This window comes from Phalangium opilio, unplaced genomic scaffold, assembly GCF_054372755.1.
Source record: "Phalangium opilio isolate 3A_F unplaced genomic scaffold, DU_Popi_V2 ptg000019l_1, whole genome shotgun sequence".
NCBI classification, from domain to species: Eukaryota; Metazoa; Arthropoda; class Arachnida; order Opiliones; family Phalangiidae; genus Phalangium; species Phalangium opilio.
In genome coordinates this window covers 4,216,305-4,241,858 of record NW_028324152.1, presented here as the reverse complement: position 1 = coordinate 4,241,858, position 25,554 = coordinate 4,216,305, and the positions used below count along the sequence as shown (strand labels likewise).

The window sequence follows — 25,554 nt, the reverse complement described above, 5'->3', positions numbered from 1 at the left end:
TGATCAATCGAGATGAAATCACTTTTATTAAGTATTTTATAGATAATTAAGCCGAATTCGTTCAAAAATTTGTCCAGAAGAAAATGCATTCAAAAGTGTACCGAAAAAATCGCATGTTTTTTTTTCTTCAAGATACAAAATCCGTGACAACGATTTCTTAATTAAAATTGAATTTAAACAGTTTTTTGAATGAATATCGTTACATTTGCTTGAATTAAAGCAAAAAGTGCAAAAATAATGGTTTCAGTGGTTATATTTGAAAATATTGAAAAAATACTCAAAATGTGCTTCTCTGGTCGAGAAACGTCGTTTTCGAAAATGTTATTAAATATCGAGGTACATTTTTATTTATTGATCAATCGAGATGTAATCACTTTTAATGAGTATTTTGTAGGTAATTAAGCTGAATTCGGTCAAAATTTGTCCAGAAAAAAATGCATTCAAAAGTGTACCGAAAAAATCGCATGTTTTTTTCTTCAAGATACAAAATCCGTGACAACGATTTTTTACTGAAAATTGAATTTGAACAGTTTTTTGAATGAATATCGTTATATTTGCTTGAATTATAGCAAAAAATACAAAAATAATGGTTTCAGTGGTTATATTTGAAAATAGTGAAAAAAATTCTCAAAATGTGCTTTTCTGGTCGAGAAAATCGATTTTGAAAAAGGTATTAAAAATCGAAGTACATTTTTATTTATTGATCAATCGAGATGAAATCACTTTTAATGAGTATTTTATAGGTAATTAAGCTTAAGTCGGTCAAAAATTTGTCCAGAAAAAAATGCATTCAAAAGTGTACCGAAAAAATCGCATGTTTTTTTTCTTCAAGATACAAAATCTGTGACAACGATTTCTTATTGAAAATTGAATATAAACAGTTTTTTGAATGAATATCGTTACATTTGCTTGAAATAAAGCAAAAAGTACAAAAATAATGGTTTCAGTGGTTATATTTGAAAATATTGAAAAAATACTCAAAATGTGCTTCTCTGGTCGAGAAACGTCGTTTTCGTAAATGTTATTAAAAATCGAGGTACAATTTTAAGCTTAGAATGGAAGCTTAGAATTTAAAATGTTGTCAGGTATTGTGGAAAAACTTTGGCTTTTTACGTTCCTTCTGAGATCTCACAACACCGCTCCCGGGTGGCCCGAACCACCAACCTTTCGGTTAACAGATGAACGCGATAACCGTTGCGCAACGGAAGCCCAAAAATTATATCGTCGTCAGGTATTGTGGAATAACTTTGACCTTTTACGTCACATCTGAGACCTCACAACACCGCTCCCGGATGTGCTCGAACCTCCAACCTTTCAGTTAACAGCCGAACGCGCTAACCATTGAGCCACGGAAGCTCAGAAATTCAATGGATGTCAGGTATTGTGGAAAAACTTTGACTTTTTACGTTACATTTGAGATCTCACAACACCGCTCCCGGGTGGGCTCGAACGACCAACCTTTCGGTTAACAGCCGAACGCGCTAACCATTGACCCACGGAAGCTCAGAAATTAAATGGTTGTCAGGTATTGTGGAAAAACTTTGACTTTTTACGTCACATCTGAGACCTCACAACACTGCTCTCGGATGGGCTCGAACCACCAACCTTTCGGTTAACAGCCGAATGCGCTAACCATTGCGCCACGGAAGCCCAAAAAATAAATGTTCGTCAGGTATTGTGGGAAAACTTTGACTTTTTACGTCACATCTGAGGCCTCACAACACCGCTCCCGGGTGGGCTCGAACCACCGACCTTTCGGTTAACAGCCGAACGCACTAAGCATTGCGCCATGGAAGATTAGAATTTAAAATGTTGTCAGGTATTGTGGAAAAACTTTGGCTTTTTACGTTCCTTCTGAGATCTCACAACACCGCTCCCGGGTGGCCCGAACCACCAACCTTTCGGTTAACAGATGAACGCGATAACCGTTGCGCAACGGAAGCCCAAAAATTATATCGTCGTCAGGTATTGTGGAAAAACTTTGACCTTTTACGTCACATCTGAGACCTCACAACACCGCTCCCGGATGGGCTCGAACCTCCAACCTTTCAGTTAACAGCCGAACGCGCTAACCATTGAGCCACGAAAGCTCAGAAATTCAATGGTTGTCAGGTATTGTGGAAAAATTTTGACTTTTTACGTTACATTTGAGATCTCACAACACCGCTCCCGGGTGGGCTCGAACGACCAACCTTTCGGTTAACAGCCGAACGCGTTAACCATTGACCCACGGAAGCTCAGAAATTAAATGGTTGTCAGGTATTGTGGAAAAACTTTGACTTTTTACGTCACATCTGAGACCTCACAACACGGCTCTCGGATGGGCTCGAACCACCAACCTTTCGGTTAACAGCCGAATGCGCTAACCATTGCGCCACGGAAGCCCAAAAAATAAATGTTCGTCAGGTATTGTGGGAAAACTTTGACTTTTTACGTCACATCTGAGGCCTCACAACACCGCTCCCGGGTGGGCTCGAACCACCGACCTTTCGGTTAACAGCCGAACGCACTAAGCATTGCGCCATGGAAGCTTAGAATTTAAAATGTTGTCAGGTATTGTAGAAAAACTTTGGCTTTTTACGTTCCTTCTGAGATCTCACAACACCGCTCCCGGGTGGGCCCGAACCACCAACCTTTCGGTTAACAGAAGAACGCGATAACCGTTGCGCAACGGAAGCCCAAAAATTATATCGTCGTCAGGTATTGTGGAAAAACTTTGACTTTTTACGTCACATCTGAGACCTCACAACACCGCTCCCGGATGGGCTCGAACCACCAACCTTTCAGTTAACAGCCGAACGCGCTAACCATTGAGCCACGGAAGCTCAGAAATTCAATGGTTGTCAGGTATTGTGGAAAAACTTTGACTTTTTACGTCACATCTGAGACCTCACAACACCGCTCCCGTATGGGCTCGAACCACCAACCTTTCGGTTAACAGCCGAACGCGCTAACCATTGCGCCACGAAAGCCCAAAAATTAAATGGCCGTCAGGTATTGTGGAAAAACTTTGACTTTTTACGTCAAATATGAGACTCCAAAACACCGCTCCGGGATGGGCTCGAACCAAAAACCATTCGGTTAACAGCCGAACGCACTAAGCATTGCGCCACGGAAAATTAGAATTTAAAATGTTGTCAGGTATTGTGGAAAAACTTTTATATTCTGGGTTACAGCTGACACCTCACAACACCGCTCCCAGATGGGCTCGAACCACCACCCTTTTGGTTAACAGCCGAACGCACTAAGCATTCCGCCACGGAAGCTTAAAATCTAAAATGTTGTCAGGTATTGTGGAAAACTTATGACTTTTTACGCCACATCTGAGACCCCACAACACCTCTCCCGGGTGGGCTGGAACCACCAACCTTTCGATTAACAGCCGAACGCGCTAACCATTGCGCCACGGAAGCCCAAAAAATAAATGTTCGTCAGGTATTGTGGGAAAACTTTGACTTTTTACGTCACATCTGAGGCCTCACAACACCGCTCCCGGGTGGGCTCGAACCACCGACCTTTCGGTTAACAGCCGAACGCACTAAGCATTGCGCCATGGAAGCTTAGAATTTAAAATGTTGTCAGGTATTGTGGAAAAACTTTGGCTTTTTACGTTCCTTCTGAGATCTAACAACACCGCTCCCGGGTGGCCCGAACCACCAACCTTTTGGTTAACAGATGAACGCGATAACCGTTGCGCAACGGAAGCCCAAAAATTCAATGGTTGTCAGGTATTGTGGAAAAACTTTGACTTTTTACGTTACATTTGAGATCTCACAACACCGCTCCCGGGTGGGCTCGAACGGTCAACCTTTCGGTTAACAGCCGAACGCGCTAACCATTGACCCACGGAAGCTCAGAAATTAAATGGTTGTCAGGTATTGTGGAAAAACTTTGACTTTTTACGTTACATTTGAGATCTCACAACAACGCTCCCGGGTGGGCTCGAACGGTCAACCTTTCGGTTAACAGCCGAACGCGCTAACCATTGACCCACGGAAGCTCAGAAATTAAATGGTTGTCAGGTATTGTGGAAAAACTTTGACTTTTTACGTCACATCTGAGACCTCACAACACCGCTCTCGGATGGGCTCGAACCACCAACCATTCGGTTAACAGCCGAACGCACTAAGCATTGCGCCACGGAAAATTAGAATTTAAAATGTTGTCATGTATTGTGGAAAACTTATGACTTTTTACGCTACATCTGAGACCCCTCAACACCTCTCTTGGGTGGGCCCGAACCACCAACCTTTCGGTTAACAGCCGAATGCGCTAACCATTGCGCCACGGAAGCCCAAAACATAAATGTTCGTCAGGTATTGTGGAAAAATTTTGACTTTTTACGTCACATATGAGACTCCACAACACCGCTCCGGGATGGGCTAGAACCACCAACCTTTCGGTTAACAGCCGAATGCGCTAGCCATTGCGCAACGGAAGCCCAAAAATTATATCGTCGTCAGGTATTGTGGAAAAACTTTGACTTTTTACGTCACATCTGAGACCTCACAACACCGCTCCCGGATGGGCTCGAACCTCCAACCTTTCGGTTAACAGCCGAACGCACTAAGCATTGCGCCATGGAAGCTTAGAATTTAAGATGTTGTCAGGTATTGTGGAAAAACTTTGGCTTTTTACGTTCGTTCTGAGATCTCACAACACCGCTCCCGGGTGGCCCGAACCACCAACCTTTCGGTTAACAGATGAACGCGATAACCGTTGCGCAACGGAAGCCCAAAAATTATATCGTCGTCAGGTATTGTGGAAAAACTTTGACTTTTTACGTCACATCTGAGACCTCACAACACCGCTCCCGGATGGGCTCGAACCTCCAACCTTTCGGTTAACAGCCGAACGCACTAAGCATTGCGCCACGGAAGCTTAGAATTTAAAATGTTGTCAGGTATTGTGGAAAAACTTTGACTTTTTACGTTACATTTGATATCTCACAACACCGCTCCCGGGTGGGCTCGAACGACCAACCTTTCGGTTAACAGCCGAACGCGCTAACCATTGAGCCACGGAAGCTCAGAAATTAAATCGTTGTCAGGTATTGTGGAAAAACTTTGACTTTTTACGTCACATCTGAGACCTCACAACACCGCTCCTGGATGGGCTCGAACCACCAACCATTCGGTTAACAGCCGAACGCACTAAGCATTGCGCCACGGAAAATTAGAATTTAAAATGTTTTCATGTATTGTGGAAAACTTATGACTTTTTACGCTACATCTGAGACCCCACAACACCGCTCCCGGGTGGGCCCGAACCACCAACCTTTCGGTTAACAGATGAACGCGATAACCGTTGCGTAACGGAAGCCCAAAAATTATATCGTCGTCAGGTATTGTGGAAAAACTTTGACTTTTTACGTCACATCTGAGACCTCACAACACCGCTCCCGGATGGGCTCGAACCTCCAACCTTTCAGTTAACAGCCGAACGCGCTAACCATTGAGCCACGGAAGCTCAGAAATTCAATGGTTGTCAGGTATTGTGGAAAAACTTTGACTTTTTACGTCACATCTGAGACCTCACAACACCTCTCCCGGGTGGGCTGGAACCACCAACCTTTCGGTTAACAGCCGAACGCGCTAACCATTGAGCCACGGAAGCTCAGAAATTAAATGGTTGTCAGATATTGTGGAAAAACTTTGACTTTTTACGTCACATCTGAGACCTCACAACACCGCTCCCGGATGGGCTCGAACCACCAAACTATCGGTTTAAAGCCGAACGCCGTATTGATTGAGCCAAGGAAACTCTGAAATTAAAGGGTCGTCAGGAATTGTGGAAAAACTTTGACTTTATACGTCAAATCTGAGACCTCACAACACCGCTCCCGGATGGGCTCGAACCACCAACCTTTCGGTTAACAGCCGAATGCGCTAACCATTGCGCCACGGAAGCCCAAAAATTAAATAGTCGTCAGGTATTGTTGAAAAACTTTGACTTTTTACGTAACATCTGAGACCTCACAGCACCGCTCCCGGGTGTGCTCGAACCACCATCCTTTCAGATAACATCCGAACGCGCTAACCATTGAGCCACGGAACCTCAGAAATTAAATGGTTGTCCGGTATTGTGAAAAACGACTTTTTACGCTACATCTGAGACCCCACAACACCTCTCCCGGGTGGGCTGGAACCACCAACCTTTCGGTTAACAGCCGAACGCGCTAACCATTGACCCACGGAAGCTCAGAAATTAAATGGTTGTCAGGTATTGTGGAAAAACTTTGACTTTTTACGTAACATCTGAGACCTCACAGCACCGCTCCCGGGTGTGCTCGAACCACCATCCTTTCAGATAACATCCGAACGCGCTAACCATTGAGCCACGGAACCTCAGAAATTAAATGGTTGTCCGGTATTGTGAAAAACGACTTTTTACGTCACATATGAGACTCCACAACACCGCTCCGGGATGGGCTAGAACCACCAACCTTTCGGTTTACAGCCGAATGCGCTAGCCATTGCGCAACGGAAGCCCAAAAATTATATCGTCGTCAGGTATTGTGGAAAAACTTTGACTTTTTACGTCACATCTGAGACCTCACAACACCGCTCCCGGATGGGCTCGAACCTCCAACCTTTCGGTTAACAGCCGAACGCACTAAGCATTGCGCCATGGAAGCTTAGAATTTAAGATGTTGTCAGGTATTGTGGAAAAACTTTGGCTTTTTACGTTCGTTCTGAGATCTCACAACACCGCTCCCGGGTGGCCCGAACCACCAACCTTTCGGTTAACAGATGAACGCGATAACCGTTGCGCAACGGAAGCCCAAAAATTATATCGTCGTCAGGTATTGTGGAAAAACTTTGACTTTTTACGTCACATCTGAGACCTCACAACACCGCTCCCGGATGGGCTCGAACCTCCAACCTTTCGGTTAACAGCCGAACGCACTAAGCATTGCGCCACGGAAGCTTAGAATTTAAAATGTTGTCAGGTATTGTGGAAAAACTTTGACTTTTTACGTTACATTTGATATCTCACAACACCGCTCCCGGGTGGGCTCGAACGACCAACCTTTCGGTTAACAGCCGAACGCGCTAACCATTGAGCCACGGAAGCTCAGAAATTAAATCGTTGTCAGGTATTGTGGAAAAACTTTGACTTTTTACGTCACATCTGAGACCTCACAACACCGCTCCTGGATGGGCTCGAACCACCAACCATTCGGTTAACAGCCGAACGCACTAAGCATTGCGCCACGGAAAATTAGAATTTAAAATGTTTTCATGTATTGTGGAAAACTTATGACTTTTTACGCTACATCTGAGACCCCACAACACCGCTCCCGGGTGGGCCCGAACCACCAACCTTTCGGTTAACAGATGAACGCGATAACCGTTGCGTAACGGAAGCCCAAAAATTATATCGTCGTCAGGTATTGTGGAAAAACTTTGACTTTTTACGTCACATCTGAGACCTCACAACACCGCTCCCGGATGGGCTCGAACCTCCAACCTTTCAGTTAACAGCCGAACGCGCTAACCATTGAGCCACGGAAGCTCAGAAATTCAATGGTTGTCAGGTATTGTGGAAAAACTTTGACTTTTTACGTCACATCTGAGACCTCACAACACCTCTCCCGGGTGGGCTGGAACCACCAACCTTTCGGTTAACAGCCGAACGCGCTAACCATTGAGCCACGGAAGCTCAGAAATTAAATGGTTGTCAGATATTGTGGAAAAACTTTGACTTTTTACGTCACATCTGAGACCTCACAACACCGCTCCCGGATGGGCTCGAACCACCAAACTATCGGTTTAAAGCCGAACGCCGTATTGATTGAGCCAAGGAAACTCTGAAATTAAAGGGTCGTCAGGAATTGTGGAAAAACTTTGACTTTATACGTCAAATCTGAGACCTCACAACACCGCTCCCGGATGGGCTCGAACCACCAACCTTTCGGTTAACAGCCGAATGCGCTAACCATTGCGCCACCGAAGCCCAAAAATTAAATAGTCGTCAGGTATTGTTGAAAAACTTTGACTTTTTACGTAACATCTGAGACCTCACAGCACCGCTCCCGGGTGTGCTCGAACCACCATCCTTTCAGATAACATCCGAACGCGCTAACCATTGAGCCACGGAACCTCAGAAATTAAATGGTTGTCCGGTATTGTGAAAAACGACTTTTTACGCTACATCTGAGACCCCACAACACCTCTCCCGGGTGGGCTGGAACCACCAACCTTTCGGTTAACAGCCGAACGCGCTAACCATTGAGCCACGGAAGCTCAGAAATTAAATGGTTGTCAGGTATTGTGGAAAAACTTTGACTTTTTACGTCACATCTGAGACCTCACAACACCGCTCCCGGGTGGGCTCGAACGACCATCCTTTCGGTTAACAGCCGAACGTGCTATCAATTGAGCCACGGAAAACCAAAAATTAAATGTTCGTCAGGTATTTTGGAAAAACTCTGACTTTTTACGTCACATCTGAGACTTTTGAATGCATTTTTTCTGGACAAATTTTTGACCGTATTCAGCTTAATTACCTACTAAATACTCAATAAAAGTGATTTCATCTCGACTGATCAATAAATAAAAATGTACCTCGATTTTTAAACCATTTTCAAAATCGACGTTTCTCGACCAGAAAAGCACATTTTGAGAATTTTTTCACTATTTTCAAATATAACCACTGAAACCATTATTTTTGTATTTTTTGCTATAATTCAAGCAAATATAACGATATTCATTCAAAAAACTGTTCAAATTCAATTTTCAGTAAAAAATCGTTGTCACGGATTTTGTATCTTGAAGAAAAAAAACATGCGATTTTTTCGGTATACTTTTGAATGCATTTTCTTCTGGACAAATTTTTGACCGAATTCGGCTTAATTACCTATAAAATACTCATTAAAAGTGATTTCATCTCGATTGATCAATAAATAAAAATGTACCTCGATTTTTAATACCTTTTTCAAAATCGACGTTTCTCGACCAGAAAAGCACATTTTGAGAATTTTTTCACTATTTTCAAATATAACCACTGAAACCATTATTTTTGTATTTTTTGCTGCAATTCAAGCAAATGTAACGATATTCATTCAAAAAACGGTTCAAAATGAATTTTCAGTAAGAAATCGTTGTCACGGATTTTGTATCTTGATGTAAAAATACATGCGATTTTTTCGGTACACTTGAGAATGCATTTTTTTCTGGACAAATATTTGACCGTATTCAGCTTAATTACCTACTAAATACTCAATAAAAGTGATTTAATCTCGATTGATCAATAAATAAAAATGTACCTCGATTTTTAAACCATTTTCAAAATCGACGTTTCTCGACCAGACATGCACATTTTGAGAATTTTTTCACTATTTTCAAATATAACCACTGAAACCATTATTTTTGTACTTTTTGCTTTAATTCAAGCAAATGTAACGATATTCATTCAAAAAACTGTTTAAATTCAATTTTCAAGAAGAAATCGTTGTCACGGATTTTGTATCTTGAAGAAAAAAAACATGCGATTTTTTCGGTACACTTTTGAATGCATTTTTTCTGGACAAATTTTTGACCGTATTCAGCTTAATTACCTACTAAATACTCAATAAAAGTGATTTCATCTCGATTGATCAATAAATAAAAATGTACCTCGATTTTTAAACCATTTTCAAAATCGACGTTTCTCGACCAGACAAGCACATTTCGAGAATTTTTTCACTATTTTCAAATATAACCACTGAAACCATTATTTTGTACTTTTTGCTTTAATTCAAGCAAATGTAACGATATTCATTCAAAAAACTGTTTAAATTCAGTTTTCAAGAAGAAATCGTCATGGATTTTGTATCTTGAAGAAAAAAAAACATGCGATTTTTTCGGTACACTTTTGAATGCATTTTCTTCTGGACAAATTTTTGACCGAATTCGGCTTAATTATCTATAAAACACTCATTAGAAGTGATTTCGTCTCGATTGATCAATAAATAAAAATGTACCTCGATTTTTAATACCTTTTTCAAAATCGACGTTTCTCGACCAGAAAAGCACATTTTGAGAATTTTTTCACTATTTTCAAATATAACCACTGAAACCATTATTATTGTATTTTTTGCTGCAATTCAAGCAAATGTAACGATATTCATTCAAAAAAAGGTTCAAAATGAATTTTCAGTAAGAATTCGTTGTCACGGATTTTGTATCTTGATGAAAAAAAACATGCGATTTTTTCGGTACACTTTTGAATGCATTTTTTTCTGGACAAATTTTTGACCCAATTCAGCTTAATTACCTACAAAATACTCATTAAAAGTGATTTCATCTCGATTGATCAATAAATAAAAATGTACCTCGATTTTTAATAACATTTTCGAAAACGACGTTTCTCGACCAGAGAAGCACATTTTGAGTATTTTTTCAATATTTTCAAATATAACCACTGAAACCATTATTTTTGTACTTTTTGCTTTAATTCAAGCAAATGTAACGATATTCATTCAAAAAACTGTTTAAATTCAATTTTCAAGAAGAAATCGTTGTCACGGATTTTGTATCTTGAAGAAAAAAAACATGCGATTTTTTCGGTACACTTTTGAATGCATTTTCTTCCGGACAAATTTTTGACCGAATTCGGCTTAATTACCTATAAAATACTCATTAAAAGTGATTTCATCTCGATTGATCAATAAATAAAAATGTACCTCGATTTTTAATAACATTTTCGAAAACGACGTTTCTCGACCAGAGAAGCACATTTTGAGTATTTTTTCAATATTTTCAAATATAACCACTGAAACCATTATTTTTGTACTTTTTGCTTTAATTCAAGCAAATGTAACGATATTCATTCAAAAAACTGTTCAAATTCAATTTTCAGTAAAAAATCGTTATCACGGATTTTGTATCTTGATGAAAAAAAACATGCGATTTTTTCGGTACACTTTTGAATGCATTTTTTTCTGGACAAATTTTGACCGAATTCCGCTTAATACCTACAAAATACTCATTAAAAGTGATTACATCTCGATTGATCAATAAATAAAAATGTACCTCGATTTTTAATAACATTTTCGAAAACGACGTTTCTCGACCAGAGAAGCACATTTTGAGTATTTTTTCAATATTTTCAAATATAACCACTGAAACCATTATTCTTGTACTTTTTGCTTTAATTCAAGCAAATGTAACGATATTCATTCAAAAAACTGTTTAAATTCAATTTTCAATAAGAAATCGTTGTCACGGATTTTGTATCTTGAAAAAAAAAAACATGCGATTTTTTCGGTACACTTTTGAATGCATTTTCTTCTGGACAAATTTTTGACCGTATTCAGCTTAATTACCTATAAAATACTCAATAAAAGTGATTTCATCTCGATTGATCAATAAATAAAAATGTACCTCGATTTTTAAACCATTTTAAAAATCGACGTTTCTCGACCAGAAAAGCACATTTTGAGAATTTTTTCACTATTTTCAAATATAACCACTGAAACCATTATTTTTGTATTTTTTGCTATAATTCAAGCAAATATAACGATATTCATTCAAAAAACTGTTCAAATTCAATTTTCAGTAAAAAAATCGTTGTCACGGATTTTGTATCTTGAAGAAAAAAAACATGCGATTTTTTCGGTACACTTTTGAATGCATTTTCTTCTGGACAAAGTTTTGACCGAATTCGGCTTAATTACCTATAAAATACTCATTAAAAGTGATTTCATCTCGATTGATCAATAAATAAAAATGTACCTCGATTTTTAATACCTTTTTCAAAATCGACGTTTCTCGACCAGAAAAGCACATTTTGAGAATTTTTTCACTATTTTCAAATATAACCACTGAAACCATTATTATTGTATTTTTTCCTGCAATTCAAGCAAATGTAGCGATATTCATTCAAAAAAAGGTTCAAAATGAATTTTCAGTAAGAAATCGTTGTCACGGATTTTGTATCTTGATGAAAAAAAACATGCGAGTACACTTTTGAATGCATTTTTTTCTGGACAAATTTATGACCCAATTCAGCTTAATTACCTACAAAATACTCATAAAAAGTGATTTCATCTCGATTGATCAATAAATAAAAATGTACCTCGATTTTTAATAACATTTTCGAAAACGACGTTTCTCGACCAGAGAAGCACATTTTGAGTATTTTTTCAATATTTTCAAATATAACCACCGAAACCATTATTTTTGTACTTTTTGCTTTAGTTCAAGCAAATGTAACGATATTCATTCAAAAAACTGTTTAAATTCAATTTTCAATAAGAAATCGTTGTCACGGATTTTGTATCTTCGTCGTTTTCGAAAATGTTATTAAAAATCGAGGTACATTTTTATTTATTGATCAATCGAGATGTAATCACTTTTAATGAGTATTTTGTAGGTAATTAAGCTGAATTCGGTCAAAATTTGTCCAGAAGAAAATGCATTCAAAAGTGTACCGAAAAAATCGCATGTTTTTTTTCTTCAAGATACAAAATCCGTGACAACGATTTTTTACTGAAAATTGAATTTGAACAGTTTTTTGAATGAATATCGTTATATTTGCTTGAATTATAGCAAAAAATACAAAAATAATGGTTTCAGTGGATATATTTGAAAATAGTGAAAAAATTCTCAAAATGTGCTTGTCTGGTCGAGAAACGTCGATTTTGAAAATGGTTTAAAAATCGAGGTACATTTTTATTTATTGATCAATCGAGATGAAATCACTTTTATTGAGTATTTAGTAGGTAATTAAGCTGAATACGGTCAAAAATTTGTCCAGAAAAAATGCATTCAAAAGTGTACCGAAAAAATCGCATGTTTTTTTTCTTCAAGATACAAAATCCGTGACAACGATTTCTTCTTGAAAATTGAATTTAAACAGTTTTTGAATGAATATCGTTACATTTGCTTGAATTAAAGCAAAAAGTACAAAAATAATGGTTTCAGTGGTTATATTTGAAAATATTGAAAAAATACTCAAAATGTGCTTCTCTGGTCGAGAAACGTCGTTTTCGACAATGTTATTAAAAATCGAGGTACATTTTTATTTATGGATCAATCGAGATGAAACCACTTTTAATGAGTATTTTGTAGGTAATTAAGCTGAATTGGGTCAAAAATTTGTCCAGAAAAAAATGCATTCAAAAGTGTACCGAAAAAATCGCATGTTTTTTTTCATCAAGATACAAAATCCGTGACAACGATTTCTTATTGAAAATTGAATTTAAACAGTTTTTTGAATGAATATCGTTACATTTGCTTGAATTAAAGCAAAAAGTACAAAAATAATGGTTTCAGTGGTTATATTTGAAAATATTGAAAAAATACTCAAAATGTGCTTCTCTGGTCGAGAAACGTCGTTTTCGAAAATGTTATTAAAAATCGAGGTACATTTTTATTTATTGATCAATCGAGATGAAATCACTTTTAATGAGTATTTTGTAGGTAATTAAGCTGAATTGGGTCAAAAATTTGTCCAGAAAAAAATGCATTCAAAAGTGTACCGAAAAAATCGCATGTTTTTTTTTGCATCAAGATACAAAATCCGTGACAACGATTTCTTACTGAAAATTCATTTTGAACCGTTTTTTGAATGAATATCGTTACATTTGCTTGAATTGCAGCAAAAAATACAAAAATAATGGTTTCAGTGGTTATATTTGAAAATAGTGAAAAAATTCTCAAAATGTGCTTTTCTGGTCGAGAAACGTCGATTTTGAAAATGGTATTAAAAATCGAGGTACATTTTTATTTATTGATCAATCGAGATGAAATCACTTTTAATGAGTATTTTATAGGTAATTAAGCCGAATTCGGTCAAAAATTTGTCCAGAAGAAAATGCATTCAAAAGTGTACCGAAAAAATCGCATGTTTTTTTCTTCAAGATACAAAATCCGTGACAACGATTTTTTACTGAAAATTGAATTTGAACAGTTTTTTGAATGAATATCGTTATATTTGCTTGAATTATAGCAAAAAATACAAAAATAATGGTTTCAGTGGTTATATTTGAAAATAGTGAAAAAATTCTCAAAATGTGCTTTTCTGGTCGAGAAACGTCGATTTTGAAAATGGTTTAAAAATCGAGGTACATTTTTATTTATTGATCAATCGAGATGAAATCACTTTTATTGAGTATTTAGTAGGTAATTAAGCTGAATACGGTCAAAAATTTGTCCAGAAAAAATGCATTCAAAATTCTCAGATGTGACGTAAAAAGTCAGAGTTTTTCCACAATACCTGACAACCATTTAATTTTTGGGCTTCCGTGGCTTAATGGTCATCGCGTTCAGCTGTTAACCGAAAGGTTGGTGGTTCGAGCCCACCCGGCAGAGGTGTTGTGGGGTCTAAGAAGTAGCGTGAAAAGTCATAACTTTTCTACAATAACTGACAACCATTTAATTTCTGAGGTTCCGTGGCGCAATGCTTAGTGCGTTCGGATGTTAACCGAGAAGTTGATGGTTCGATCCCATTCGGAGAGCGGTGTTGTGAGGTCTCAGATGTGACGTAAAAAGTCAAACTTTTTCACAATACTGGACAACCATTTAATTTCTGAGGTTCCGTGGCTCAATGGTTAGCGCGTTCGGATGTTATCTGAAAGGTTGGTGATTCGAGCACACCCGGGAGCGGTGCTGTGAGGTTTCAGATGTTACGTAAAAAGTCAAAGTTTTTCAACAATACCTGACGACTATTTATTTTTTGGGCTTCCGTGGCGCAATGGTTAGCGCATTCGGCTGTTAACCGAAAGGTTGGTGGTTCGAGCCCATCTGGGAGCGGTGTTGTGAGGTCTCAGATTTGACGTATAAAGTCAAAGTTTTTCCACAATTCCTGACGACCATTTAATTTCAGAGCTTCCTTGGCTCAATCAATACGGCGTTCGGCTTTAAACCGATAGTTTGGTGGTTCGAGCCCATCCGGGAGCGGTGTTTTGGGATCTCAAATGTAACGTAAAAAGCCAAAGTCTTTCCACAATCCCTCACGACCATTTAATTTTTGGGCTTCCGTGGCGCAATGGTTAGCGCATTCGGCTGTTAACCGAAAGGTTGGTGGTTCGAGCCCATCCGGGAGCGGTGTTGTGAGGTCTCAGATTTGACGTATAAAGTCAAAGTTTTTCCACAATTCCTGACGACCATTTAATTTCAGAGCTTCCTTGGCTCAATCAATACGGCGTTCGGCTTTAAACCGATAGTTTGGTGGATCGAGCCCATCCGGGAGCGGTGTTGTGAGGTCTCAGATGTAGCGTAAAAAGTCATAAGTTTTCCACAATACCTGACGACCATTTAATTTTTGGGCTTCCGTGGAGCAATGGTTAGCGCGTTCAGCTGTTATTCAAAAGGTTGGTGGTTCAAGCCCACCCGGGAGCGGTGTTGTGAGGTCTCAGATGTAACGTTAAAAGTCAGAGTTTTTCTACAATACCTGACGAACATTTAATTTTTGGGCTTCCGTGGCGCAATGGTTAGCGCGTTCAGCTGTTAACCGAAAGGTTGTTGGTTCCAGCCCACCCGGGAGAGGTGTTGTGGGGTCTCAGATGTAGCGTAAAAAGTCGCTTTCCACAATACCTGACAACCATTTAATTTCTGAGCTTCCGTGGCTCAATGGTTAGCGCGGTCGGCTGTTAACCGAAAGGTTGGTGTCTCGAGAACACCCGGAAGTGGTGTTGTGAGATCTCAAATGTAACGTTAAAAGCCAAAGTTTTCCACAATACCTGACAACCATTTAATTTCTGAGGTTCCGTGGCTCAATGGTTAGCGCGTTCGGATGTTATCTGAAAGGTTGGTGGTTCGAGCACACCCGGGAGCGGTGCTGTGAGGTTTCAGATGTTACGTAAAAAGTCAAAGTTTTTCAACAATACCTGACGACTATTTAATTTTTGGGCTTCCGTGGCGCAATGGTTAGCGCATTCGGCTGTTAACCGAAAGGTTGGTGGTTCGAGCCCATCTGGGAGCGGTGTTGTGAGGTCTCAGATTTGACGTATAAAGTCAAAGGTTTTCCACAATTCCTGACGACCATTTAATTTCAGAGCTTCCTTGGCTCAATCAATACGGCGTTCGGCTTTAAACCGATAGTTTGGTGGTTCGAGCCCATCCGGGAGCGGTGTTGTGAGGTCTCAGATGTAGCGTAAAGAGTCATAAGTTTTCCACAATACCTGACAACCATTTAAGTTCTAAGCTTCCGTGGCTCAATGGTTAGCGCGTTCGGCTGTTATCCGAAAGGTTGGTGGTTCGAGCACACCCGGGAGCGGTGATGTGAGGTGTCAGATGTTACGTAAAAAGTCAAAGTTTGTCCACAATACCTGACAACATTTTTAATTCTAAGCTTCCGTGGCGCAATGCTTAGTGCGTTCGGATGTTAACCGAGAAGTTGATGGTTCGATCCCATTCGGAGAGCGGTGTTGTGAGGTCTCAGATGTGACGTAAAAAGTCAAACTTTTTCACAATACCGGACAACCATTTAATTTCTGAGGTTCCGTGGCTCAATGGTTAGCGCGTTCGGATGTTATCTGAAAGGTTGGTGGTTCGAGCACACACGGGAGCGGTGCTGTGAGGTTTCAGATGTTACGTAAAAAGTCAAAGTTTTTCAACAATACCTGACGACTATTTAATTTTTGGGCTTCCGTGGTGAAATGGTGAGCGCATTCGGCTGTTAACCGAAAGGTTGGTGGTTCGAGCCCATCTGGGAGCGGTGTTGTGAGGTCTCAGATTTGACGTATAAAGTCAAAGTTTTTCCACAATTCCTGACGACCATTTAATTTCAGAGCTTCCTTGGCTCAATCAATACGGCGTTCGGCTTTAAACCGATAGTTTGGTGGTTCGAGCCCATCCGGGAGCGGTGTTGTGAGGTCTCAGATGTAACGTTAAAAGTCAGAGTTTTTCTACAATACCTGACGAACATTTAATTTTTGGGCTTCCGTGGCGCAATGGTTAGCGCGTTCAGCTGTTAACCGAAAGGTTGGTGGTTCCAGCCCACCCGGGAGAGGTGTTGTGGGGTCTAAGATGTAGCGTTAAAAGTCATAAGTTTTCCACAATACCTGACAACCATTTAATTTCTGAGCTTCTGTGGCTCAATGGTTAGCGCGTTCGGCTGTTAATCGAAAGGTTGGTGGTTCGAGCCCACCTGGGAGCGGTGTTGTGAGGTCTCAAATGTAACTTCAAAAGACGAAGTTTTTCAACAATACCTGACGACATTTAATTTTTGGGCTTCCGTGGCGCAATGGTTAGCGCGTTCAGCGATTTCTACGCTGAATACACCGTTTCTCGTCCGATTACCGAAGTTAAGCAGCGTCGAGCGCAGTCAGTACTTGGGAGGGAGACCACTTAGGAACACTCCGTGCCTTTAGCTTTTTCACTTTTTTTTGTCTTTTAAATTCCAATAGATATGAAAAAAGCAAACTTATTTTCTTTTTGATATTGTTTTAAAAAGATGAAGGTTAATTTGTCTCACTTAATTTAAATTCGAATTATTAACTAGCACTCTTGGCAACGGCCATATCACACTGAATACACCGGTTCTCGTCCGATCACCATAGTTAAGCAGCGTCGAGCGCAGTCAGTAATTGGTAACACAGCGTGCCGTTGGCTTTTTCCTTTTAGTTTCCTCTTTAAAATTCCACCAGATATGAAAAAAGCAAACATATCTTCTTTTTGTTATTGTTTTATAAAGATGAAGGTTAATTAAATTCAAATTAACTAGCACTCTCGGCAACGGCCATATCACTCTGAATACACCGTTTCTCGTCCGATCACCGAAGTTGAGCAGCGTCGAGTGCAGTCAGTACTTGGGAGGGAGACCACTTAGGAGCACTGTGTTCCTTTGGTTTTTGACTTTTTTTTCCTCTTTTAAATTCCAATAGATATGAAAAAAGCAAACATATTATCTTTTTGTTATTGTTTTAAAAAGATGAAGGTTAATTTGTTTCACTTAATTTAAATTCGAATTATTAACTAGAATTCTCTGCAACGGCCATATCACTCTGAAAACACCGGTTCTCGTCCGATCACCGAAGTTAAGCAGCGTCGAGCGCAGTCAGAACTTAGGAGGGAGACCACTTAGGAACACTGCGTTCCGTTGGCTTTTTGACTTTATTTTCCTCTTTTAAATTCCAATAGATATGAAAAAAGCAAACATATTTTCTTTTTGTTATAGTTTTAAAAAGATGAAGGTTAATTTGTTTCACTTAATTTAAATTCGAATTATTAACTAGCACCCTTGGCAACGGCCATATCACGCTGAAAACCCCGGTTCTCGTCCGATCACCGAAGTTAAGCAGCGTCGAGCGCAGTCAGTGCTTGGGAACACTGCGTGCCGTTGGCTTTTTCCTTTATGTTTCCTCTTTTAAATTCCACCAGATATGAAAAAACCAAACATATCTTCATTTTGTTATTGTTTAAAAAGATGAAGGTTAATTTGCCTCACTTAATTTAAATTCGAATTATTAACTAGCACTCTTGGCAACGGCCATATCACACTGAAAACACCGTTTCTCGTCCGATCACCATAGTTAAGCAGCGTCGAGCGCAGTCAGTACTTGGTAACACAGCGTGCCGTTGGCTTTTTCCATTTTTTTTCCTCTTTAAAATTCCACCAGATATGAAAAAAGCAAACATATCTTCTTTTTGTTATAGTTTTATAAAGATGAAGGTTAAATAAATTCAAATTATTAACTAGCACTCTCGGCAACGGCCATATCACGCTGAATACACCGTTTCTCGTCCGATCACCATAGTTAAGCAGCGTCGAGCGCAGTCAGTACTTGGTAACACAGCGTGCCGTTGGCTTTTTCCTTTTTGTTTCCTCTTTAAAATTCCACCAGATATGAAAAAAGCAAACATATCTTCTTTTTGTTATTGTTTTATAAAGATGAAGGTTAAAAAAATCAAATTATTAACTAGCACTCTCGGCAACGGCCATATCACGCTGAATACACCGTTTCTTGTCCGATCACCGAAGTTAAGCAGCGTCGGGCGCAGTCAGTACTTGGGAGGGAGACCACTTAGGAACACTGCGTTCCGTTAGCTTTTTCACATTTTTTTGTCTTTTAAATTCCAATAGATATGAAAAAACCAAACATATTTTCTTTTTGTTATTGTTTTAAAAAGATGATGGTTAATTTGTCTCACTTAATTAAAATTCGAATTATTAACTAGCTTTCTCGGCAACGGCCATATCACTCTGAAAACACCGGTTCTCGTCCGATCACCGAAGTTAAGCAGCGTCGAGCGCAGTCGGTACTTGGGAACACTGCGTGCCGTTGGCTTTTTCCTTTTTGTTTCCTCTTTTAAATTCCACCAGATATGAAAAAACCAAACATATCTTCTTTTTGTTATTGTTTTATAAAGATGAAGGTTAATTAAATTCAAATTATTATCTAGCACTCTCGGCAACGGCCATATCACGCTGAAAACACCGGTTCTCGTCCGATCACAGAAGTTTAGCAGCGTCGAGCGCAGTCAGTACTTGGGAGGGAGACCACTTAGGAACACTGCGCGCCGTTGGCATTTTCACTTTTTTTCCTCTTTTAAATTCCAATAGATATGAAAAAAGCAAACATATTTTCTTTTTGTTAATGTTTAAAAAGATGAAGGTTAATTTGTCTCACTTAATTTAAATTCGAATTATTAACTAGCACTCTCGGCAACGGCCATATCACTCTGAAAACACCGGTTCTCGTCCGATCACCGAAGTTAAGCAGCGTCGAGCGCAGTCAGTACTTGGGAGGTCTCTGATTTGACGAAAAAAGTCAAAGTTTTTCCACAATACCTGACGACCACATCATTTTTGAGCTTCCGTGGCGCAATGGTTAGCGCGTTCAGCTGTCACACCACCGCTCCCGGGTGGGTTCGAACCACCAACCTATTGGTTAACAGCCGAACGCGCTAACCATTGAGCCACGGAAACTCAGAAATTAAATGGTTGTCACATATTGTGGAAAAGTTTTGACTTTTTACGCTACATCTGAGACCCCACAACACCTCTCCCGGGTGGGCTCGAACCACCAACCTATTGGTTAACAGCCGAACGCGCTAACCATTGAGCCACGGAAGCTCAGAAATTAAATGGTTGTCAGGTATTGTGGAAAAGTTATGACTTTTCACGGTAGATCTGAGACCCCACAACACCTATCCCGGGTGGGCTCGAACCACGAACCTTTCGGTTAACAGCTGAACGCGCAAACCATTGCGCCACGGAAGCCCAAAAGTTAAATGTTCGTCAGGTATTGTGAAAAAACTCTGACTTTTTACGTTACAACTGATACCTTACAACACCGCTCCCAGGTGGGCTCGAACCATCAACCTTTTGAATAACAGCTGAGCGCGCTAACCATTGCCACACGGAAGCCCAAAAATGATATGGTCGTCAGGTATTTTGGAAAAACTTTGACTTTTTACGTCACATCAGAGACCTCACAACACCGCTCTCGGGTGGGTTCGAACCACCAACCTATTGGTTAACAGCCGAACGCGCTAACCATTGAGCCACGGAAACTCAGAAATTAAATGTTTTTCAGGTATTGTGGAAAAGTTATGACTTTTCACGCTACATCTGAGACCCCACAACATCTCTCCCGGGTGGGCTCGAACCACCACCCTTTCGGTTAACAGCTGAACGCGCCAACCATTGAGCTACGGAAGCTCAGAAATTAAATAGTTGTTAGGTATTGTGGAAAAGTTATGACTTTTCACGGTAGATCTGAGACCCCACAACACCTATCCCGGGTGGGCTCGAACCACGAACCTTTTTGTTAACAGCTGAACGCGCAAACCATTGCGCCACGGAAGCCCAAAAATTAAATGTTCGTCAGGTATTGTGGAAAAACTCTGACTTTTTACGTTACAACTGATACCTCACAACACCGCTCCCAGGTGGGCTCGAACCACCAACCTTTTGAATAACAGCTGAGCGCGCTAACCATTGCCACACGGAAGCCCGAAAATGATATGGTCATCAGGTATTGTGGAAAAACTTTGACTTTTTACGTCACATCAGAGACCTCACAACACCGCTCCCGGGTGGGTTCGAACCACCAACATATTGGTTAACAGCCGAACGCGCTAACCATTGAGCCACGGAAACTCTGAAATTAAATGCTTGTCACATATTGTGGAAAAGTTTTGACTTTTTACGCTACATCTGAGACCCCACAACACCTCTCCCGGGTGGGCTCGAACCACCAACCTATTGGTTAACAGCCGAACGCGCTAACCATTGAGCCACGGAAGCTCAGAAATTAAATGGTTGTCAGGTATTGTGGAAATGCTATGACTTTTCACGCTACATCTGAGACCCCACAACACCTCTCCCGGGTGTGCTCGAACCACCAACCTGTTGGTTAAGAGCCGAACGCGCTAACCATTGAGCCACGGAAGCTCAGAAATTAAATGGTTGTCAGGTATTGTGGAAATGCTATGACTTTTCACGCTACATCTGAGACCCCAAAACACCTCTCCCGGGTGTGCTCGAACCACCAACCTGTTGGTTAAGAGCCGAACGCGCTAACCATTGAGCCACGGAAGCTCAGAAATTAAATGGTTGTCAGGTATTGTGGAAAAGTTATGACTTTTCACGGCACATCTGAGACCCTACAACACCGCTCCCGGATGGGCTCGTACCACCAACCTTTCGGTTAACAGCCGAACGCGCTAACCATTGCGCCACGGAAGCCCAAAAAATAAATGGTCGACAGGTATTGCGGAAAAACTTTGGCTTTTTACGTTACATTTGAGATCCCAAAACACCGCTCCCGGGTGGGCTCGAACCACCAACCTGTTGGTTTACAGCCGAACGCGCTAACCATTGAGCCACGGAAACTCGGAAATGAAATGTTTTTCAGGTATTGTGGAAAAGTTATGACTTTTCACGCTACATCTGAGACCCCACAACACCTCTCCCGGGTGGGCTCGAACCACCAACCTATTGGTTAACAGCCGAACGCGCCTACCATTGAGCCACGGAAGCTCAGAAATTAAATAGTTGTCAGGTATTGTGGAAAAGTTATGACTTTTCACGCTACATCTGAGACCCCACAACATCTCTTCCGGGTGGGCTCGAACCATTAACCTTTCGGTTAACAGCTGAACGCGCTAACCATTGCGCCACGGAAGCTCAGAAATTAAATGGTTGTCAGGTATTGTGGAAAACTTATGACTTTTCACGGTAGATCTGAGACCCCACAACACCTATCCCGGGTGGGCTCGAACCACCAACCTTTCGGTTAACAGCTGAACGCGCTAACCATTGCGCCGCGGAAGCCCAAAAATTAAATGTTCGTCAGGTATTGTGGAAAAACTCTGACTTTTTACGTTACAACTGATACCTCACAACACCGCTCCAAGGTGGGCTCGAACCACCAACCTATTGGTTAACAGCCGAACGCGCAAACCATTGCGCAACGGAAGCCCAAAAATTAAATGTTCGTCAGGTATTGTGGAAAAACACTGACTTTTTACGTAACATCTGAGACCCAACAACACCTCTCCCGGGTGGGCTCGAACCACCAACCTTTCGGTTAACAGCTGAACGCGCTAACCATTGCGCCACGGAAGTTCAGAAATTAAATGGTTGTCACGTATTGTGGAAAAGTTTTGACTTTTTACGCTACATCTGAGACCCCACAACACCTCTCCCGGATGGGCTCGAACCACCAACCTATTGGTCAACAGCCGACCGCGCCAACCATTGCGCCACGGAAGCTCAGAAATTAAATGGTTGTCACGTATTGTGAAAAAGTTTTGACTTTTCACGCTACATCTGAGACCCCACAACACCTCTCCCGGGTGGGCTCGAACCACCAACATTTCGGTTAACAGCTGAACGTTCTAACCATTGCGCCACGGAAGCCCAAAAATTAAATGTTCGTCAGGTATTGTGGAAAAACACTGACCTTTTTCGTAACATCTGAGACCTCACAGCACCGCTCCCGGGTGTGCTCGAACCACCAACCTTTCTGTTAACAGCCGAACGCGCAAACCATTGCGCAACGGAAGCCCAAAAATTAAGTGGTCTTCTGGTATTGTGGAATAACATTTATATTTTGGGTTACATCTGACAACTCACAACACCGCTCCCGGATGGGCTCGTACTACCAACCTTTCGGTTAACAGCCGAACGCGCTAACCATTGCGCCACGGAAGCCCAAAAATTAAATGTTCGTCAGGTATTGTGGAAAAACACTGACTTTTTACGTAACATCTGAGACCTCACAGCACCGCTCCCGGGTGTGCTCGAACCACCAACCTTTCTGTTAACAGCCGAACGCGCAAACCATTGCGCAACGGAAGCCCAAAAATTAAGTGGTCTTCAGGTATTGTGGAATAACATTTATATTTTGGGTTACATCTGACACCTCACAACACCGCTCCCGGATGGGCTCGTACCACCAACCTTTCGGTTAACAGCCGAACGCGCTAACCTTTGAGCCACGGAAGCTCAGAAATTAAATGGTTGTCAGTTATTGTAGAAAGTTATGAATTTTCACGCTACATCTGAGACCCCACAACACCTCTCCCGGGTGGGCTCGAACCACCAACCTTTCGGTTAACAGCTGAACGCGCTAACCATTGCGCCACGGAAGCCCAAAAATTAAATGTTCGTCAGGTATTGTGGAAAAACACTGACTTTTTACGTAACATCTGAGACCTCACAGCACCGCTCCCGGGTGTGCTCGAACCACCAACCTTTCTGTTAACAGCCGAACGCGCAAACCATTGCGCAACGGAAGCCCAAAAATTAAATGGTCTTCATGTATTGTGGAATAACATTTATATTTTGGGTTACATCTGACACCTCACAACACCGCTCCCGGATGGGCTCGTACCACCAACCTTTCGGTTAACAGCCGAACGCGCTAACCTTTGAGCCACGGAAGCTCAGAAATTAAATGGATGTCAGTTATTGTAGAAAAGTTATGAATTTTCACGCTACTTCTGAGACCCCACAACACCTCTACCGGGTGGGCTCGAACCACCAACCCTTCGGTTAACAGCTGAACGCGATGACCATTGCGCCACGGAAGCCCAAAAATTAAATGTTCGTCAGGTATTGTGGAAAAACACTGACTTTTTACGTAACATCTGAGACCTCACAGCACCGCTCCCGGATGGGCTCGTACCACCAACCTTACGGTTAACAGCCGAACGCGCTAACCATTGCGCCACGGAAGCCCAAAAATTAAATGGTCGTCAGGTATTTTGGAAAAACTTTGGCTTTTTACGTTACACTTGAGATCCCAAAACACCGCTCCCAGGTGGGCTCGAACCACCAACCTACTGGTTAGCAGCCGAACGCGCTAACCATTGAGCCACGGAAACTCAGAAATTAAATGTTTTTCAGGTATTGTGGAAACGTTATGACTTTTCACGCTACATCTGAGACCCCACAACACCTCTCCCGGGTGAGCTCGAACCACCAACATTTCGGTTAACAGCTGAACGTTCTAACCATTGCGCCACGAAAGCCCAAAAATTAAATGTTCGTCAGGTATTGTGGAAAAACACTGACTTTTTACGTAACATCTGAGACCTCACAGCACCGCTCCCGGGTGTGCTCGAACCACCAACATTTCGGTTAACAGCTGAACGTGCTAACCATTGCGCCACGGAAGCCCAAAAATTAAATGTTCGTCAGGTATTGTGGAAAAACACTGACTTTTTACGTAACATCTGAGACCTCACAGCACCGCTCCCGGGTGTGCTCGAACCACCAACCTTTCGGTTAACAGCCGAACGCGCAAACCATTGCGCAACGGAAGCCCAAAAATTAAGTGGTCTTCAGGTATTGTGGAATAACATTTATATTTTGGGTTACATCTGACACCTCACAACACCGCTCCCGGATGGGCTCGTACCACCAACCTTTCGGTTAACAGCCGAACGCGCTAACCTTTGAGCCACGGAAGCTCAGAAATTAAATGGATGTCAGTTATTGTAGAAAAGTTATGAATTTTCACGCTACTTCTGAGACCCCACAACACCTCTACCGGGTGGGGTCGAACCACCAACCCTTCGGTTAACAGCTGAACGCGATGACCATTGCGCCACGGAAGCCCAAAAATTAAATGTTCGTCAGGTATTGTGGAAAAACACTGACTTTTTACGTAACATCTGAGACCTCACAGCACCGCTCCCGGATGGGCTCGTACCACCAACCTTACGGTTAACAGCCGAACGCGCTAACCATTGCGCCACGGAAGCCCAAAAATTAAATGGTCGTCAGGTATTTTGGAAAAACTTTGGCTTTTTACGTTACACTTGAGATCCCAAAACACCGCTCCCAGGTGGGCTCGAACCACCAACCTACTGGTTAACAGCCGAACGCGCTAACCATTGAGCCACGGAAACTCAGAAATTAAATGTTTTTCAGGTATTGTGGAAACGTTATGACTTTTCACGCTACATCTGAGACCCCACAACACCTCTCCCGGGTGAGCTCGAACCACCAACATTTCGGTTAACAGCTGAACGTTCTAACCATTGCGCCACGAAAGCCCAAAAATTAAATGTTCGTCAGGTATTGTGGAAAAACACTGACTTTTTACGTAACATCTGAGACCTCACAGCACCGCTCCCGGGTGTGCTCGAACCACCAACATTTCGG

At 41.3% G+C, this 25,554-nt stretch overlaps 5 pseudogenes; all 5 read left to right on the top strand.

Annotated features, from left to right (window-relative positions):
- Nucleotides 1-17,917: 17,917 nt before the first annotated feature.
- Nucleotides 17,918-18,036, top strand: LOC149700209 (5S ribosomal RNA; annotated as a pseudogene).
- A 137-nt stretch (nt 18,037-18,173) lies between these two features.
- LOC149700208 (5S ribosomal RNA) lies at nt 18,174-18,276 on the top strand (annotated as a pseudogene).
- A 585-nt stretch (nt 18,277-18,861) lies between these two features.
- On the top strand, nt 18,862-18,980 carry LOC149700207 (5S ribosomal RNA; annotated as a pseudogene).
- Nucleotides 18,981-19,116: 136 nt separating this feature from the next.
- LOC149700206 (5S ribosomal RNA) lies at nt 19,117-19,219 on the top strand (annotated as a pseudogene).
- Nucleotides 19,220-19,341: 122 nt separating this feature from the next.
- Nucleotides 19,342-19,460, top strand: LOC149700205 (5S ribosomal RNA; annotated as a pseudogene).
- The last annotated feature ends 6,094 nt before the right edge of the window (nt 19,461-25,554 follow it).